The sequence below is a fragment of the Pongo abelii genome, chromosome 16, assembly GCF_028885655.2.
Source record: "Pongo abelii isolate AG06213 chromosome 16, NHGRI_mPonAbe1-v2.0_pri, whole genome shotgun sequence".
Taxonomy (NCBI): domain Eukaryota; kingdom Metazoa; phylum Chordata; class Mammalia; order Primates; family Hominidae; genus Pongo; species Pongo abelii.
The window spans coordinates 87,313,016-87,331,941 of record NC_072001.2 but is presented as its reverse complement, the minus strand read 5'-3'; the positions used below and the strand labels follow the sequence as shown (position 1 = coordinate 87,331,941).

General features: G+C 42.5%; 1 long non-coding RNA gene across 1 annotated transcript; it reads right to left on the bottom strand.

The window, feature by feature from the left end:
• Positions 1-4,330: 4,330 nt before the first annotated feature.
• LOC112129072 (uncharacterized) lies at positions 4,331-18,924 on the bottom strand. Its single transcript, XR_002911493.3, has 3 exons — positions 18,814-18,924; positions 6,938-7,079; positions 4,331-6,063 (listed from the first exon to the last, which is right to left on the bottom strand). It is a non-coding gene; the product is annotated as an uncharacterized LOC112129072 (long non-coding RNA).
• Positions 18,925-18,926: the final 2 nt, after the last annotated feature.

The following is an 18,926-nucleotide window of genomic DNA, read 5'->3' as shown; positions in this document are numbered from 1 at the left end:
AAGCCTCTAGCTTCCTTATTTATGTTTGCAGCTTGATTTGTCAGGCTGCTCTTTGTTAGGAAAAAAATGATTCTTGGCTGGGCGCGGTGGCTCACGCCTGTAATCCCAGCACTTTGGGAGGCCAAGGCGGGTGGATCACGAGATCAGGAGATTGAGACCATCCTGACTAACAAGGAGAAACCCCGTCTCTACTAAATATACAAAAATTAGCCAGGCGTGGTGGTGGGCGCCTGTAGTCCCAGCTACTCAGGAGGCTTAGGCAGGAGAATGGCGTGAACCCAGCAGGTGGAGCTTGCAGTGAGCCAAGATTGCGCCACTGCACTCCAGCCTGGGCGACAGAGCGAGACTCCGTCTCAAAAAAAAAAAAAAAAAAAAAAAGATTCTTGGGCTTTTTGTTAGACTGGAAGCTCTGCTGAAGACTCTGTTGACCTCACTATCTGCCTAAGTAATTTCTTTCTACCTCCTGTATCATTATGACAAAGCTATAGTAATTATGATACTCTGGTATTGGTTCAAAATTAAACAAAATGATTGATAGAACAAATTAGAGGTCCTAGAAACAGATTCACACATATGCAAGCTTGATATGACAGAGGGGGCACTGGAGATCAGAGGGGAAAGGAATAGTCATTTAATGACTAGATCTGAGACTACTGATTATCAGATCAAAGTGAAAAATAAAACTGGGTCCCTATCTCACACCACATAAAGGTCCCTATCTCACATCACACAAAATTCTACAGATAATTAAAACTAAATTTAAAAAAATAATATCTCCTAGAGAAGTTTTTGTTTTGTTTTTTTGTTTTTTTGGATTAGAGGTGCCTGCCATCACACCCGGCTAATTTTTGTATTTTAGTAGAGACGGTGTTTCACCATCTTGGCCAGGCTGGTCTCGAACTCCTGACCTTAAGTGATCCACCTACCTTGGCCTCCCAAAGTGCTGGGATTACAGGGGTGAGCCACTGTGCCTGGCCTAATTTTTGTATGTGGACTATCATGTTCTTATAAAACTATGCTTTCCTTGGTGTTTTTATTAACCTCTTTATTTGAGAAAATGAAACATACTCTGTTACCTTTTTTGGTGATGATCATCTAGCTTCTTAATCTTAACTATTTGTTAACTGGAATCTACTTTTTGTTTCAATGCATTTGCTGACCCTCTGGAATCCTGCTCAAATGAGGATCCATTATTTCCTAGGCTTCCTGCAAAGATAACATCCTGGAATTTCTTTTCATTGCATTCCTAGGTTGGGTCGTTTCACGTTTCATTCTCTCCAATGTATATCCTTAAATTTTTTTTCAGAAAAATGTAGACGTGAAATAAATGTGAGTTCTTGCATCTCTGAAATATCTATTTTACTCTTTCATGTATTTGTCTGGTATAGAATTATAGATTCAAACAACTTTCTGTTCTGACTTTGAAGGTACTGCTTCAATATCTTCTTGAGTACCTTTTTGCTGATGACAAAACAGATGCCAATCCAATTCTCATTCTTGTTTAGGTAACCTCTGTTTTCCTTCTCTGGAAAATTTTAGGCTCTTCCTTTAATCTTTATTATTCCAAAATCTTGAAGGATTTGTCATAGGCATTTGAACCAGAGCAACTCCATCTTGAATAGGTGCTGAGACCTACTGGGCTGCACTTCCAGGAGGTTAGGCATTCTAAGTCACAGGATGAGACAGGAGGTCAGCAAAGATACTGGTCATAAAGACCTTGCTGATAAAACAAGTTGCAGTAAAGAAGCTGACTAAACCCACCAAAACCAAGATGGTGACGAGAGTGACCTCTGGTCGTCCTCACAGTTCATATTAACATGCTTGGAGACACTCCCACCAGCACCATGACAGTTTACAAATATCATGCCAATGTCAGGGAGTTACCCTATATGGTCTAAAAGGGGGAGGAACGCTTACTTCTGGGAAACTAACTTTCTAAAGTTAGTTTTAGTGCTTTCTAAAGTACTGAATTCCTTTCCTGGAAAACTTGTGAATAATCTGCCCCTTGTTTAGCATATAATGAAGACGTAACTGTAAGTATCCTTAGTGGGGCAGCCCAAGCTGCTGCTCTGCCTCTGGAGTAGCCAACTTTTATTCCTTTGCTTCTTAATAAACTCACTTTCACTTTACTCTATGGACTGGTCCTGAATTCTTTCTTGGGCAAGATCCAAGAACCCACTCTTGGGGTCTGGATCAGGACTCCTTTCCGGTAACAGGTTTCTGTGTATGTACGTGTGTGTGTGTGTAAATTTGCTGTGTGTACAGATATGTGTGTATATATATGTGTTTAAAATTTACTATGCTTGGTACATTTTCAATGTAAAGACATGTATCTCTAAGTTACCGGAACTATTTGTTCTCCTAGTATTTCTTTGCTTCCATTTTTTTCCTGATTTTTTTTCTTAACTTCTATTAGGTAGTTAGCAGATATCCTAGACTAACATAATTTTTTCCAATTATCTTTTGGGGAAGGATATTTTTGTTTCTTATCCCAATACTATTAAATTTTTATTTTGACAATTGTTTTTAATTTCTAAGAGTTCTCTTATTTGCATTGTTCCTTTTCCATAGCAACCTATTCTTGACTTATGATGCAATATCCTCAAATCTCTTCATAGATACTAATTTTTTTAGTATACATAGTTACATAAATTTTTTTCCAAAGTTTTCTCTATTTCTTGTATAAGTTGTAATCCCTGGGAACAGCTCTCTTTGTTCAGTAAGGCCCTTTTATTACTTGCTGTTAGTTTTCTTCAAATGTCTAGTAAATCTGGGTTGAACATTTACGAAGATTTGCATAAAAACAAAGGACTAGGGCCAGGCGCAATGGCTCATGCCTGTAATCTTAACACTTCGACAGGCCCAGTTAGGAGGATTGCTTGAGGCCAAGAGTTTGAGACCAGCCTGGCCAACATAGTGAGACCTCGTCTCAACAAATAAATTAGCTGGGGCCAGGCGCAGTGGCTCATGCCTGTAATCCCAACACTCTGGGAGGCTGAGGTGGGTGGATGACCTGAGGTCAGGAGTTTGAGACCAGCCTGGCCAACATGGTGAAACCTTGCCTCTGCTAAAAATACAAAAATTAGCTGGGTGTGATGGCATGTGCCTGTAATCCCAGCTACTCAGGAGGCTGAGACAGGAGAATCGCCTGAACCTGGGAGGCAGAGGTTGCAGTGAGGCGGGATTGTGCCACTGCACTCCAGCCTGGGTGACAGAGGGAGTCTCTGTCTTTAAAAAAAAAAAAAAAAAATTAGCTGGGCATGGTGGTACGCACCTATAGTCCCAGCTACTCAGCAGGCTGAGGCAGGAGGATTGCTCGAGCCCAGGAGTTTGAGGCTGCAGTGAGCTATGATCATGCTACTGTGTTCTAGCCTGCGTGACAGAACGAAACCCCGTCTCTAAAAATAAATAAATAAATGACTAGGTAGCTGCTGGAGTTTCATCTGCTGCTGTGGGTTCAATTTTCATAGCTGACTTCTCTCTGGAATAGGAGGGATCATGTGAACTTTGTATATATATGGTGGATGTGTCACCTGGGAGGCTTCTTTTTAGGGTACATAGGCAGAAGGCAGAAAGGAGGGCCCTTCTAACTGCCAAAATGAGAAGAGCTTACCTACACTGGAAACTGGATTGTTCCCAAGGCAGATCATTTTCTTTAGGGAAGAGTGACTCCTTCAATTTTGGTTTTTAGTTTAGTTTTCCTTTAATACTGCTGCAGCTAGCCACTTTATATATAAGATTGGAGTAGGGAGAGTCACAGCATCAACTGGCACAAAGTGGTTTGATAGACTGTCTTTCAATTACCCCTTTGATATCAGTCCTGTTTCCACTCTGCTTCTGCTCTTAGTCTGGAGCCTCTTAAAGGCATTCTTGGGAAAGAAGATCTCACATTTGCTAAATTCTCATTTGCACACGTTCCAGGTGATAATTTTCTTTAGTCTATCTGCTAATAAGTTCCCACCCCATTGCTACTGTGGGAAAAACAATCAGCCCAGGATCCAGTTAAGAATCCCAGTGCAGGCCAGATGCGGTGGCTTATGCCTGTAATCCCTGCACTTTGGGAGGCCAAGGCGGGCAGATCACTTGAGGCCAGGAGTTCAAGACCAGCCTGGCCAACATGGTGAAACCCTGTCTCTACTAAAAATACAAAAAATTAGCCAGGGATGGTGGTGCATGCCTGTAGTCCCAGACACTCAGGAGGCTGAGGCAGGAGAATCGTTTGAACCCAGGAGGCAGAGGTTGCAGTGAGGTGAGATCGCACCACTGCACTCCAGCCTGGGTGACAAAGAAAGACTCCTGTCTCAAAAAAAAAAAAAAAAAAGAATACCAAGGTAGGCCAGATGTGGTGGCTCATGCCTGTAATCCCAGTATGAGAGGCTGAGGTAGGAGGATTGCTTGAGCCCAGGAGTTTGAGACCAGCCTCAACAACATAGTGAGACCCACCCCTCCATCTCCACAAAAAACATAAAAAATAAAATTAGCCTGGTGTGGTGGTACATATCTGTGGTCCTAGCTGCTCAGGAGGCTGAGGTGGGAGGGTTACTTGAACCAGAGAGGTTGAGGCTGCAGTGTACTATGATCATGCCACTGCACTCCAGCCTGGGTGACAGAGACCCTGTCTCAGTACAAAAGAATCCCAGGGCACATCTCAGAGAGCAGAGGGATAGGGTACCTCCAGAAATAACTCTGATCAATAGTCTTCATAGCAGGTTAATTTGTATGTTAAAGTTACTGATGGTCTGTGTTAAAAATGATTTAACTCCTTCCCTGGGTTATAAGTGAACGGTCATCTAGTTACCCAAAGTTCCAAGTAGATTTTCTTTGCAGAGGAAAATGAATCCATTAAGATGTTCAAATACTAGGCCAGGCACAGTGGCTCATGCCTGTAATCCTAGCACTTTGGGAGGCTGAGGGGGCGGATCACAAGGTCAGGAGATTGAGACCATCCTGGCTAACAGGGTTAAACCCCGTCTCTACTACAAACACACAAAAAATTAGCTGGGCGTGGTGGTGGGCGCCTGTAGTCTCAGCTACTTGGGAGACTGAGGCAGGAGAATGGCATGAACCCGGGAGGCGGAGCTTGCAGTGAGCCGAGATCATGCCACTGCACTCCAGCCCGGGCGAAAGAGCGAGACCCCATCTCAAAAAGAAAAAAAAGTTCAAATACTAATATTTGTCAACTAAAAATTAAATTTAAAAAAGATGTTCATATATTCCAAATCTCCTCTCCCTTCTAGTTATATTTATTAATAACTTATTTCATTTATATTCTAGAAGTTTCAAGCCTTTCTTGTCAAATTGGTTAATTTAAATCAATGTATCAAAATAAAATATCTAAATACTACAAATCTTGAGCTTCTTAACCTAAAAATGCTGAAGGCTGGACCTCATCTTTTGGTAGATAAACTACCTGCTCTGTTGGGCACTGGTTTGAGAGGTCTGCCTGGCATTCACTAGCCACACAAGTTATGTCAGAGATATGACATGTGCACTTATTATGTGCCTGTCAGAGACAGTGGGGTTCTATGGAATATTACATGAGTATTACAAGTGAGTAGCAATATTAAAATAAGTTTTAAAAATAATGTTGAATGAATAAACAAGTGAATAAAATTGTTCACGTATAAAATGAACAGATGAACCTTAAAGTAGTTGGTGTTAACTTAATGGTGTTGTGGGTAGAAAATTTTATAATACTTTAATTCTGATTTAGTAACAAAGGAGTATTTTTACACAAAAGGAAAACTCTACAAACCAGCAAGTCTTCTTGGAAAGATAAGAAAAACTTATGCCAGGTGCGGTGGCTCACGCCTGTAATCCCAGCACTTTAGGAGGCTGAGATGGGTGGATCACTCGACATCGGGAGTTTGAGACCAGCCTGACCAACATGGAGAAACCCCATCTCTACTAAAAATACAAAATTAGCCGGGTGTGGTGGCGTGCGCCTGTAATCCCAAGACTCAGGAAGACTGAGGCAGGAGAATCGCTTGAACTCGGGAGGCCGAGGTTGCGGTGAGCTGAGATCGTGCCATGTACTCCAGCCTGGGCAACAAGAGTGAAACTCTGTCTCAAAAAAAAAATAAAAAGAAAAGAAAAACTTACATTATAATGATTATAGTGAAGATAAAAAATTTCCTCAGAATTCCAATAGAAAAAATGAATCATTTAGAATTCAACTTTTACAAAATACATACAGATTCCAGCTTTCTCATCCATTAGGTGAATCCCTACACAGTAAATAGCATCTAGAAGGAAAGCCACAGAATACATAGTTCAGGACCGGCCGGGAGCGGTGGCTCACGCCTGTCATCCCAGCACGTTGGGAGGCTGAGGCGGGCGGCTCACGTGGTCAGGAGATTGAGGCCATCCTGGCTAACGTGGTGAAACCCCGTCTCTACTAAACATACAAAAACAAAATTAGCCGGGTGTGGTGGCAGGTGCCTGTAGTCCCAGCTACTCAGGAGGCTGAGGCGGGAGAATGGTGTGAACCCGGCAGGCGGATCTTGCAGTGATCTGAGATCATGCCACTGCACTCCAGCCTGGGAGACAGAGCAAGACTCCGTCTCAAAAAAAAAAAAAAAAAAAGAATACATACTCCAGGACCTCCATTTTACAGTCAGGATGACTCAGCCTCATATAGAAACCTCACTCCATAATCTTCTGCAAAATTAGCACCAAATTCAGGCAGACCAGGTTTTTGTTGCTAGGGAGAACAGTTGCCAGAGAAACACGCTAGAGGGCAAACACCGATAGATATATAAAAAGCATCGATGTCAGTCACTCTGTATTTATTACTTTCACCTGCATTTCTAACCCATCTGTCATGGTCTATTATTATTACCCCCTTTTTATTTCTCATAAGACTCTCAGGCCCCACGAAGAATGCTAATAACAAAATTGTACATCTTAGTTAGCTTAGACTGCTATAACAAAGTACCATGTACTGGGTGTCTTAAATGACAGACATTCATTTCTCACTGTTCTGGAGGCTGAGAAGTTCAAGATCAAGGTGCTGGCAGATGTGGTTCCTGGTGAGGGTCCTCTTCCCAGTTTGCTGATGGACTCCTTCTTGCTGTGTGCTTGCATGGCAGGGAGAGAGAGAGAGAAGCAAGTTTTCTGGTGTCTCTTAAGGGCACTAAAACTATTATGAGACCCCACCTTTATGATCTCATCTAACCATAATGACCTCCCAAAGGTTTCATCTTCATATACCATCATATTGGGGCTTAGGGCTTCGACACATGAATTTGGGGGGTCACAATTCATTGCATAGCATTGCACCTATTCAGCAGTATCCCTTTGAGAGTTATGTCCCAGCACTGTGTCATGTTTTTATATGCAGAGGTTGACTTAGTCCTCATTATATAGCTGAGGGAACTGGGTCTAGTTCATTAACTACACTAAGGTTATAATCAGTAAGTTGTCACAGAGCTAGGATTTGAGCCCAGGCAGTCTGACTGTAAATCCCCAAATCCTAATTCCCTCCCTATATTGTCTCAACCACAGGAAAAATCACTTTGAAACCTGATTAACTGAGTTCAGGAGTTGTCACACTTTTATGGACTGGGTATAGAAGTACTTCAAATATTAATTAAACTGATTCTTTTGATAACTGCTTATAAGAAGATAAACCAGACAGACAATAAATGTTCACAATAGAAAGAGCTAAAAACAAAACTTTGGAGAACATGGACAGCCAGTTTGAAAGGAGTAATTTCTTGAATGCTGATCACATGAGACATGACTCGTCAGAAGCAACCACAGGTGTTAACTGATCAAACTGGCTAAGGATTTAAAAAGTTCCAGTGGGGGCCTAGGGAAGTGGCATTGTCCAACACTGCTGGTAAATACGTATTTGCACTTCTTCTGAAGAGGAAATTTGAAAATAGGTATGTAAAGTTTCAAAAAAATTTATTCTTTTAACTAAATAAACTAAACCTGGGTACTAATTCTAAGGAAGTCAAGATGTATGCAAAATTGTATGTACAAGGCTAGTCATTATATTACTTCAACAATAGATTTATATATATTCTGATTATTAAAAACATGCTACTTATAAAAGAGTCAAGAAGACACAGACATGTCGATAGAAGTAAAAACAAAGAACTTAGGATTTCATCTCTTAGAACTTGCCATTGTTACAACTGGACCCCCCTAACCCTTAGTCATGTATATATATCTAATTTGTATTTTTATAACTCATTGGTTTTAAAAATGCACTTCTCTTACCTAGTTATTGATGCTAAAAATACAAATACATGCTTCCATCTTTTTTATTTTTGAGATGGAGTTTCACTCTTGTTGCCCAGGCTGGAGTGCAATGGCGTGATCTCAGCTCACCACAACCTCTGCCTCCTGGGTTCAAGCAATTTTCCTGCCTTGGCCTCCCAAGTAGCTGGGATTACAGGTGTGCGCCACCATGCCTGGCTAATTTTTTGTATTTTTAGTAGGGATGGGGTTTCTCCATGTTGGCCAGGCTGGTCTCAAACTCCTGACCTCAAGTGATCTGCCCACCTCAGCCTCCCAAAGTGCTGGGATTACAGATGTGAGCCACCGCGCCCGGCCTTTTTTTTTTTTTTTTTGAGAGGGAGTCTTGCTCTGTCACCCAGGCTGGAGTGCAATGGCGTGACCTCGGCTCACTGCAACCTCTGCTTCCCGGGTTCAAGCAAGTCTCCCATCTCAGCCTCCTAAGTAGCTAGGATTACAGATGCACAACGCCACACCCGGCTAATTTTTGGTATTTTTAGTAGATACCAGGTTTCACCATGTTCCCTAGAGTGGTCTCGAACTTCTGAGCTCAGGCAATCCACCTGCCTTGGCCTCCCAAAGTGCTAGGATTACAGGTGTGAGCCACTGTGCCCGGCTGCTCGCATCATTTTATTTTATTTATTTTTTTGAGACAGAGTTTCACTTTTGTTGCCCAGGCTAGAGTGCAATGGCACAATCTCGGCTCACTGCAACCTCTGCGTCCGGGGTTCAAGCAATTCTCCTGCCTCAGCCTCCCGAGTAGCTGGGATTACAGGCATGCGTCACCACCCCTGGCTAATTTTGTATTTTTAGTAGAGATGGCGTTTCTCCATGTTGGTCAGGCTGGTCTCGAACTCCTGACCTCTGGTGATCCACCTGCCTCAGCCTCCCAAAGTGCTGGGATTACAGGTGTGAGCCTCTGCGCCCGGCCTGCTTGCATCATTTTAAATGAATGCCTAGTATTCTACTGTATGAATAGACCATAATTTAATCAGTGAACTCTTTTTTTTTTTTTTTTTTTTTGATAGTCTCACTCTGACACCCAGGCTGGAGCGCAGTGGTGCGATCTAGGCTCACTGCAACCTCCACCTCCTGGGTTCAAGTATTCTCCCTGCCTCAGCCTCCCGAGTAGCTGGGATTACAGGCGCCCAACACCACATGTGGCTAATTTTTGTATTTTTAGTAGAGATGGGGTTTCACCATCTTGGCCAGGCTGGTCTTGAACTCCTGAGCTCAGGCAATCTGCCCTACCTCGGCCTCCCAAAGTGCTGGGATCACAGGCATGAGCCACCACGCCTAGCTAATTTTTGTATTTTTAGTAGAGATGGGGTTTCACCATGCGGGCCAGGCTGGTCTCGAACTACTGAGCTCAGGCAATCTGCCCTACCTCGGCCTCCCAAAGTGCTGAGATTACAGGTGTGAGCCACAGCGCCCAACTAGTGAATGCCTAATGAGCTTGCTTTTGCCTTGTTAGAACTGAAAACTTGATTTATCATCTCATCCTCCTACGATTTCATTAAAATCATACTTAAGAAATAAAAAGAGACATAAAGATATAAATAAGAGAATGGGAAAAGAAACATAAATATCTAAACAAGAGAATCGGGAAAAGATCATTAGTAGATCAGAGATTTCAAAGAAATTTTGGAAGATAGCTGATGAAGGAATGATAACTGATGGGGGGGGAAGCAGAAGAAACTGCGGAGGGTGGGAGATAAAGCCCAGGAAAAAACAATTCACACTACGGAATGCTAGGAGGGTCCAGAACCAGGAAATATCAGAGACAACTGAGTACAGGAATGAGATATAAGGCCAAGATTCCACATATGAAACAGTTTTCCTTCCCTTCCACTTCTGCATACAGAATGCCTTACAGCCAAGAATCTACCCCCAGGGTGAGGGTGTGATAGGAGGAACAGAGACCATCCAGAACTTCCCATACATTCACACATCACACTGAAACGTTATTCTGTAAATAAATCTAAGGGCTCCATAGAAAACCTCCTGCATTCTACCCATTACAGTAAAATGTCAGCATTCCTGTCCCATCATCTTGGCCAGCAGACAAGTTCCACACAATCCACTTATTCATAATCCACTTATTACTTCATTAAAAAATATAAACAGTCAAGACCCCCCCCCCACTTCAAACATTTGAGGAATACATCCAATGTGAAATAAAGATGGGTAAGATCACACCACTGCACTCCACCCTGGGCAACAGAGCAAGACTTTGTCTCAAAAAAAAAAAAAAAGAAAGAAAGAAAGAAAAGCTTAACGAACTGACATAATTTTTCTTAAATCCAAAAGAAAAGTGAGGTCACAGGGCAAACCACTATCCCCAACATTGGAGAGGCAGACAGATATGTACAAAAGTCACAAGCTACCCAGAGCAGAAATCTCCAAAGGAACCAATGCCAGGGCAGAAAAATATGAACTGTAATTGAATTGCCAGAGGCTAGGTGTAGACAAGTCTGAGAGTCAAAAATTTCAGGAGAAACCAGAAACAGGGGAGGGAGAACCCAAGCTTCTGTGAGTTTTACCTCCAAGAGTTTGACCAGGTTCTCACAATAAATATTAGAGAAAAATCTTGTCATACTTCTAGCAGGAGAAGAAGAAAAAGAACCATTTTGAAACATGCCAAAGCATGCTGTTCTTAACAAAGTCTGCCCTCAGGAGAAATATTTAATCAGAGCCTAAATTGCTGGAGTTTTATCAGAGCCTAACTGGCCTGGGAGAAGGGAAAAATGCCCAACTCCAGCCCACTCTGGCCATCTTGTCCCACCTAAGGGGGAAGAAAAAAACTGAGAAGCACTTGTAAAGTTCACATTCCAGAAGCACATGCTCACTAAAAGACTGAGACCTAATCATAGGGTTCATAGAGGAATACTTTCCCTCTCCCCACACCTTACCCCCACATTACTAAAGGCCTATTTGCAGCAGTTCCTTTCACCCGGTACATCCTGTCCAGCTATGAAGAAAAAATTACAAGGCAAACTAAAAGGCAAAACATACATTTTGAAAAGACAGAGCAAGCATCAGAACCAGACATAGCAGGAATGTTGGAATTATTAGACAAGAAATTTTAAACAACTTTGATTAATATACTAACAGCTTTAATGGGTAAAGTAGACAGCATGCAAGAACAGATGGTCAGTGTAAACAGAGAGATGGAAATCCTAAGATAGAACCAAAAAGACGCTGGGAGCAGTGGCTTACACCTATAATCCTAACACTTTGGGAGGCTGAAGTGGGGCAGATTGCCTGAGCTCAGGAGTTCGAGACCAGCCCGGGCAACATGGCGAAACCCTGTCTCTACTAAAAATACAAAAAAATTAGCTGGGGGTGGTGGTGCGTGCCTATAGTCCCAGCTTCTTGTGAGGCTGAGGCACGAGAATCTCTTGAACCCAGACCCAGGAAACAGGTTGCAGTGAGCCAAGATCATGCCACTGCATTCCAGCCTGGGTAACAGAATGAGGTTCTATCTCCAAAATAAATAAATAAACAAAATAAAATAAAAACAAAAAAATGCAAGAGATAAAAAACACTGTGAATAGAAAATGAAGAATGTCTTCGATGGGCTAATAGACTGGACATGGTGAGGAAAGATATGATATATGATGATATATCAACAGAAACCTTTTTTTTTTTGAGATGGAGTCTCACTTCATTGCCTGGGCTGGAGTGAAGTGGCGTGATCTCAGTTCACTGCAACCTCCACCTCCCAGGTTCAAGCAATTCTCCTGCCTCAGCTTCCCGAGTAGCCGGGACTACAGGCGCATGATGCCACGCCCGGCTAATTTTTTGTATTTTTAGTAGAGATGGGGTTTCACCATGTTGCCCAGGCTGGGACTACAGGCATACACCGCCACTCCCGGTTAATTTTTTGTATTTTAGTAAAGACGGGATTTCACCGTGTTGCCCAGGCTGGTCTTGAACTCCTGAGCTCAGGCAATCCACCTGCCTTGGCCTCTCAAAGTGTTGGGATTACAGGCGTAAGCCACCATGTCCAGCCAATAGGAAGCTTTCAAACTGGCAATAAAAGAGAACAAAGACAAAAAAACAAAAAACAAAAAACAAAACAAAACAAAAAAACAGAAGAGACTATCCAAAAACTATGGAACAACTACAGAAGATATAACATATGTATATTATGAATACCAGAAGGAGAAAAAAGAAAGGAATAGATTAAATTATTCATATTGTTTGAAAGAATAATGACTTGAGAGTTTCTCCAAATTAATGTCAGATACCAAACTACAGATCCAGGAAGCTCAGAGAACACTAAGCAGATAAATATAAAAAACAAAAACAGAAAACTGCAACCAGGCATATAATTTTCAAACTACAGGAAATCAAAGATAAAGAAAAAAATCCTGAAAGAAACTAGAGGGGGCCAGGTGCAGTGGCTCACGCCTGTAATCTTAGCACTTTGGGAGGCCGAGGCCGGTGGATCATCTGAGGTCAGGAGTTCAAGACCAGCCTGGCCAACATGCTGAAACCCCGTCTCTATTAAAAATACGAAAAATGAGCCAGGCATGGTGGCAGGCGCCTGTAATCCAAACCACCTAGGAGGCTGAGGCAGGAGAATCGCTTGAACCTGGGAGGTGGAGGTTGCAGTGAGCCAAGACCGCGCCACTGCCCTCTAGACCCTGGGCGACAGAGTGAGACTCCATCTCAAAAAAAAAAAAAAAAAAAAAAAAAAGGCCGGGCGCGGTGGCTCATGCCTGTAATCCCAGCACTTTGGGAGGCCGAGACAGGCGGATCACGAGGTCAGGAGATCAAGACCATCCTATCCTAGCTAACACGGTGAAACCCCGCCTCTACTGAAAATACAAAAAAAAAGTAGCCAGGCGTGGTGGTGGGCACCTGTAATCCCAGCTACTCCGGAGGCTGAGGCAGGAGAATAGCGTGAACCCGGGAGGCGGAGCTTGCAGTGAGCTGAGATCGCGCCACTGCACTCCAGCCTGCGCGACAGAGAGAGACTCCGTCTCAAAAAAAAAAAAAAAAGAATTCTTTAGAGGTTGGGCATGGTGGCTCACGCCTGTAATCCCAACACTTTGGGAGGCCAACTGGGGCAGATCACCATAGGTCAAGAATTCAAGACCGGCCTGGCCAACATGGTGAAACCCCGTCTCTACTAAAAATACAAAAAAATTAGCCAGGCGTGGTGGCTCATGCCTGTAATCCCAGTTACTCGGCAGGCTGAGGCAGGAGAATTGCTTGAACCTGGGAGGCGGAGGTTCCAGTAAGCTGAAATCATGCCACTGCGCTCCAGCCTGGGTGACGGAGACTCCATCTCAAAAAAAAAAAAAAAAAAAAAAAAAAAAAATTTATTTAGAGAGAAGGAAAATAACACAGGTCAGAAACTCGGATCCACATAAAGAAAGGGCACCAAAGAAGTAGTAAGTGAAAGTAAAATAAAAACTTTTTCTTATTTTTAATTGATCTAACAGATAATAGTTTGTGCAAAATAATATTAACAAATATATTTGCTTATGTGTGCTTATATATGTATGGTTATGTATGCTTACATATTGTAAGTGATACAAATGACAGCAATGATACAAGGATGGGAAGAAAGAATTAGGATTATTTCATTATTATAAGGAACACTGTTCAAGAAGTGGTATAGTGTTATTTGAAATTGGGCTTGGATTAGCTGTAAATGTACATTGCAAACTCTAGGGCGACTTCTTTAAAAAGTAAAAAAAGTACACCTGTAATCCCAGCACTTTGGGAGGCCGAGGCGAGCGGCTCACGAGGTCAGGAGATCGAGACCATCCTGGCTAACACGGTGAAACCCCATCTCTACTAAAAATACAAAAAATTAGCCAGGCGTGGTGGTGGGTGCCTGTAGTCCCAGCTACTCAGGAGGCTGAGGCAGGAGAATGGCATGAACCCGGTAGATGGAGCTTGCAGTGAGCTGAGATTGCACCACTGCACTCCAGCCTGGGTGACAGAGCAAGACTCCGTCTCAAAAAAAAAAAAAAAAAAAAAGTAAAAAAAGAAGTATAAGTGATATGGTAACAAGTGAATAAAAATGGGATTCCATACAAGGCTCAGTTAAAGCCACAAAAGGGGCCAGGCATGGTGGTTCACGCCCATAATCCCAGCACTTTGGGAGGCCAAGGCAGGTGGATCATCTGAGGTCAGGAGTTTGAGACTAGTCTGGCCAACATGACGAAACCCTGTCTCCACTAAACATACAAAAATTAGCCGGGTGTCATGGTGTGTGCCTGTAGTCCTAGCTACTTGGGAGGCTGAGGCAGGAGAATCACTTGAACCTGGGAGGTGGAGATTGCGGTGAGCCAAGATTGGGCCACTGCACTCCAGCCTGGGCGACAGAGCAAGACTCTGTCTCAAAAAAAAAAAAAAAAAAAAAGCCACGAAAGGCAGAAAAAAAGTAGAAGACAAAAATAGTTATAAAGAACAAGGGCAGCCAGGCATGGTGGCTCACACCTATAATCCCAGCACTTTGGGAGGCTGAGGTGGGTGGATCACCTGAGGTTAGGAGTTCGAGACCAGCGTGGACAACATGGCGAAACCCCATCTCTACTAAAAATACAAAAATTAGCGAGGCGTGGTGGTGCGTGCCTGTAATCCCAGCTATTCGGGAGGCTGAGACAGGAGAATTGCTTGAACCCAGGAGGTGGAGGTTGCAGTGAGCCAAGATCATGTCACCGCACTGCAGTCTGGGCGACAGAGCTAGACTCCATCTCAAAAAAAAAAAAAAAAAGAACAAGGGCAACAAATAGAACACAGTAACAAATATGACAGATATTAATTCAACTATATCACTGTGAGGCCAGGCATGGTGGCTCATGCCTGTAATCTCAGCACTTTGGGAGGCTAAGGCAAGTGGATCACTTGAGCCCAGGAGTTTGAGACCAGCCTGGACCACATGGCAAAACCCTGTCTCTACTAAATAAATACAAAAAATTAGTGGGACTTAGTGTGCCTGTAGTCCCAGCTATTTGGGAGGCTGAGGTGGCAATCACCTGAGCCCAGGAAGTCAAAGGTACAGGGAGCCAAGATCATATCACTGCACTCCAGCCTGGGCAATGGGAGTGAGACACTGTCTCAAAAAAGAATAATAATAACCACATTGAATATCAGTGGTTTAAATGCACCTAAAAGACAAAGATTGTCAGAGTAAATTAAAAAAAAAAAAAGATCCACCTATACATTGTGTACAAAATAACACACTTTAAAGACAAATATAGATTAAGAGGAAATGTGTAAAAAAGAGAAAGATATACCATGTTAACACTCATCAAAAGAAAGCAGTGGGATGTTCAGGCAGTCCATGTCAAGTAAAAAAAATAAATAAATAAATAAAAAAAAGAGGCCAGGTGCGGTGGCTCACGCCTTGTAATCCCAGCACTTTGGGAGGCCGAGGCGGGCAGATCACGAGGTCAGGAGATCGAGACCATCCTGGCTAACACGGTGAAACCCCATCTCTACTAAAAATACAAAAAATTAGCCAGGCGTGGTGGTGGGTGCCTGTAGTCCCAGCTACTCAGGAGGCTGAGGCAGGAGAATGGCGTGAACCTGGGAGGCGGAGCTTGCAGTGAGCCGAGATTGTGCCACTGCACTTCAGCCTGGGTGACAGAGCAAGACTCCGTCTCAAAAAAAAAAAAAAAGAAAGAAAGAAAGAAAGCAGGAATAGCTATATTAATTTCAGACAGAGCAGACAGAATTCAATGAAGGAAAAGTTATCAGGGATAGGTCGGCCACAGTGGGTCAGGCCTGTCATCTCAGCACTTTGGGAAGACAAGGCAGGTGAGTCACTTGAGCTCAGGAGTTCAAGACCAGCCTGGGCAACATGACAAAACCCTGTCTCTACTAAAAATACAAAAATTAGCCGAGCATGGTGGTGCACGCCTGTGGTGCCAGCTACTTGGGAGGCTGAGGTAGGGGGATCACCAGACCCCAGAAGTCAAGGCTGTAGTGAGCCATGAGCTGTGATTGCACTACTGCATTGCAGCCTGAGCCTGAACAATAGAGTAAGACACTATCAAACAAAAAAAAAAAAAAAAAAAGAGGAGTTATCAGGGATAAAGAAAAGCATTATGTAATGATTAATAAGTTATTTCTCCAAGAAGACATAACAGTCCTTAAAGTGTATGTGACTAGCAACATAATATCAAAATATGTGAGGTAAAAACTGATAGAACTGCAAAGAAAAACAGATGAATCCATTGTCATAGTTGGAGATTTCAACATATCGCTATCAGAAATAGATCCAGCCCGAAGAAAATCAGTAAAGACACAGTTGAACTCAACACCATCAATCAACTGAATAATATTGACATCTGTAAACGACTTCATTTAACAACAGCAAAATACACATTTTTCTTAAGCTCATAGGGAACATTCACCAGGAGAGACTACATTTTGGGCCATAAAATACACTTTAACCCACTTAGGAGAATAGAAATTATATAATGCCTGCTCTCAGACAACAATGGAATTTAACTAGAAATCAATAATGGAAAAATAACTTAGAAATCCCAAAATATTTGAAGATTAAACAATATACTTCTAATTTACATATGAGCCAAAGAAGAAATTTCAAGAGAAATTTAAAAATATTTTGAATTAAATGAAAGTGAAAATATAATCAAAATTTGTGGGAAGCAGTTAAAACAGTGATTAGAGGGAAATTAACACCATTGAATGCACATATTAGAAAAAACGAAAGATCTAAAATCAATTTTAGCTTTCACTTTAGGAAAACAGAAAAAGAAGAGTTAATTAAATACAAAGTAAGTAGAAGAAAACAAATAATAAAAATTAGAGCAGAAATCAATGAAATTTAAAACAGCAAATAGAGAAAAATCATTGAAAACAAAAAGCTTGTTCTTGAAAAAGAGCAATAAAAGCAAAACACTTCTAGTAATCTAACTACAAAAAAAATTGAGAAGGCATAAATTACTAATATTAGAAATCAAAGAGGGGAACATCACTACAGATCCCGTGAAGATTAAAAGGGTGATAAAAACTCTATGCCCAAAAACAAAAACAGGAAAAAAACTCTACGCTCATAAATTTGATAGCCTAAATGAAATGGACCAATTTCTTGAAAGACACAATCTGGCAAAACTCACACAAGAAGAAACAATCTGAATAGGCCTATATTTATTTTTAAAATGGAATCAATAATTGATAACTTTCAGAAACACAAAGTACCAGGTCCAGATGGTCTAACTGGTGAATTCTATGAAACATTAAGGAAGAAATTATGCAAAGTATCTATAGTCTCTTTCAAAAGATAGAAGTAGAGAGAATCTTTCGTAACTAATTTTTTTTTTTTTTGAGATGGATTTTCGCTCTTGTCACCCAGGTTGGAGTGCAATGGTGCCATCTCAGCTCACTGCAATCTCCACCTCCTGGGATCAAGCGATTCTCCTGCCTCAGCCTCCCAAGTAGCTGGGACTACAGGCACCTGTCACCCCGCTCGGCTAATTTTTGTATTTTTAGTAGAGGCAGGGTCTCGCCACGTTGGCCAGGTTGGGCACAAACTCCTGACCTCAACTGATCCGCCCACCTCGGCCTCCCAAAGTGCTGGGACTACAGGCGTGAGCCACCACGCCCGGCCCCTACCCATCCTTTAAAGGGATACCCCGAATGTCTATGAACACTCAGATAAAACTGAACTAAATTTGAATCCACTTGTACTACATTTATTTGTCAACTCTTCGTTTGTCTACTTCTTGAGAACTTTAACAGCTGTACTGGGTTGGTTAGTGTCGCCCCCAAAATTCATTTCCTGGAACCTCAAAATGTGACCTTATTTGGAAAGAGTGTCATTGCAGATGTGATTAGTCATGATCAGGTCATACTGGATTAAGGTGAGCCTTTTACCTAACAGGACTGGTGTCCTTATAAAAGACACAGAGACAGAGACACACAGGGAGTATACCATTTGATAACAAAGGAAGAGAATGGAGTAATGCAGCTACAAGCGAAAGAACACCAATGATTGCTGGCTCCCACTAGAAGCTAGGAAGAGGCAGGAAGAAGGATTCTATCCAGAGTCTCAGAAGAAGCAAGGCCCCACTGACATCTTGATTTCTGACTTCCAGACTCCAGAAAGCGAGAAAATATATCTGTTGTTTTAAGCTATCCAGTGTGAGGTACTTGGTTATGGCAGCTTCAGAAAACTAATATAACGGCAATTTCAATTTCTACTTTATCTTCCTAGCCCCAAGAGTACCATGTGGATATTAGAGTACAGGATTATGTAGGCTCTCAAATCCCTTCCGTGGTAAAAGAATGATTGGGCTTCTAGCAGTGGCCAAGAATTGCCAGACGCTTATGAGCGCCTGCTGCGAGATGCTCAATAAAGTGGTGGCCATTATAACCGCAAGCAATGGGGCTACATAAATAGTAAGAAACCAAATACAACAAGGGGCAGCGGGAGCAAAGACAGAAACAAGGGCAGCTGAGGAAGGAAGCCTCAATTCCCCGGAGGACATCCGCGGGGGGAGGAGATGTGAATCTGCAAGTCGTTCTCCCAGACCCCGCTGAACGATTCCCGGCCCTCTCTCCACTCCCTACCGCCCTCGGACCCAGCAACAACCGGATCCTGTGCAGGCCTTCCCTGAGTCCAATGCGACTCTCTTCGATAACGTCAACCAGCTGAGCTGTTCTGAACCTGCGCGAAGCTCCTC